Source organism: Charadrius vociferus, unplaced genomic scaffold (genome assembly GCF_000708025.1).
Source record: "Charadrius vociferus isolate BGI_N301 unplaced genomic scaffold, ASM70802v2 scaffold509, whole genome shotgun sequence".
NCBI lineage: Eukaryota > Metazoa > Chordata > Aves > Charadriiformes > Charadriidae > Charadrius > Charadrius vociferus.
In genome coordinates, this window is record NW_009650093.1 from 731,348 (window position 1) to 733,463 (window position 2,116).

The window sequence follows — 2,116 nt, forward strand, 5'->3', positions numbered from 1 at the left end:
GGAGCCCCGAACTGGACACAGTGCTCCAGATGTGGCCTCACTGGGGCAGAGCAGAGGGGGAGGATGACCTCCCTCCACCTGCTGGCCACCCTCTGCTTGATGCCCCCCAGGATGCCATTGGCCTTCTTGGCCACCAGGGCACACTGTGGTCCACCAGGACTCCCAGGTCCCTTTCCACAGAGCTGCTCTCCAGCAGGTCAGCCCCCAACCTGTACTGGTGCATGGGGTTATTCCTCCCCAGATGCAGTACCCTACACTTGCCCTTGGTGAATTCCATAAGGTTCCTCTCTGCCCAACTCTCCAGCCTGTCCAGGTCTCGCTGTACGGCAGCACAGCCCTCCGGAGTGTCAGCCACCATTCCCAGTTTAGTGTCGTCAGCAAACTCGCTGATGGTACACTCCATCCCTTCATCCAGGTCATCGACGAATATATTGAACAGGACTGCACCCACCCCATCCCACAACAGACTAACTTTGAGGCTGCCATTGGCTGAACACAGCGTTACAGAACACCATTATTTCCATGAAGCGCACCGGTACAGCGAGGCATGATAATTATCATGCCCAACTTTGCCATCTCCTTGCTGTACTGCACGCGGGAGAGAAGCCAACCTCCCCAAATCCCCAAACACGGGCTACAGAGAGAGAGAAAACTCCTAATCTGCCAGCTCCCTCATCGCCGGCCACAAAAAGCACCGACCGGTTGTCCTTGCAACAGGGGTGAAACCCCTGACGAGCCTCCAACAACCTCCGGAGCTGGCTGTGAGCTGTAACCTGGCCACGGACTAAAAACCCAACATCCTGTTTAGCTATTTTTGTCGAGTGTTTTGTTGTTTGGCAAAAATTCAAGAATAAGCAATAATTTTGCCAACGCCACCTGCCTAGAGGAGTGAAAAAAAAAAAAAAAAAAATTAGTGGGAAAGAAAAGAACTGCTGACAAACTGCAATGCAGCAACAACCGGAATCAACAGTGGGCAACTCTCCTCCTCACGCAAAATCAAAGAGCAACCAAAAGCTCGTGGTCCTATGGTAACGTTGGAATCGGTAGGCGTGAACAAGGAAAAAAGGACCCACCACAAGAAAAAAAGGACCCAGCCCGGCAACGAGATGCAACAATCTCAACAGTTAACACTTAAACTGCTTCATTTACCACGCTAAGATAAAAAAGGGGATAAAAAGCCCTCCAGCTATTAGACGTGGCATTAGACGTGGCAGCGAGGAGCACGTTTGCAGCCATCCACGCAAGGACGTCACTCTCCAGCATGCCACGCTATAAAAATATGAAATTATAAACATCGAGGACCAGCACCCCCCGCCTACCCCCGTGCCGTAATCAGATCCCCGTGTGACAAAGCGCTTTCTCCAGTAGATTTTCAATGACTCAAAACGCTCAGGGATAACCTCCGCGGCCGCCCGGAGCCTTCCAGGAGAAGTGGGACGACGGTTTGAAAATGGTTTTCATTTGTTCGTTTTCATCCCATTACTCCCAGACGCGCAACCTCTGGCTATTTCAAGGCTCAGAAAGCTTCATTAGCAGCTCGGTACAAACACGGGAAGAGTTCTTGTCCTCAACACTGCTCCCCAGTGGCAAAAGTCAACGATTTTCTCTTCGAGCCCTGCTCGGTTTCCCGACGGCTGAGCTCAAAGTAGCGTTCCGGCATTTGGATTAGAGAAAAATACTCCAGCACAACACAGGACGTCGTTTCTCTTCTGGAGGGCTGGGGGAAGTGTTCCAGTTCCTGTCCAGTTTATCATCCACCATCTCGATTAACTACTTTTTCTTTTTTTTTTTTTTCTTTTGGCCATTTTTGCTTTTCAATTATTCAAAGAGGAGCCCTACATTTTATACCCCTCCTGCCTGTGATTTTTCATCGTTTGATGGAATAATTGCAAGCCTCTCTCCATCCCTTCCCAATTTACCCCATCAATTAACACATTTCCTCAAGTGATTTTAATAATTCAGTCTCCGAGACGAAGTCTAATGTATCAAGTAGGAACAAGATGCAAAATCCAAACCCAAACTTAACCCAAAACGCAGCTGAATTTTCTTGCCCGCGCTCTGCCCAAGAAATTTCAACCGGGTTAAAAGGCCACCTCCTACGCTGACCCGCTTCCAC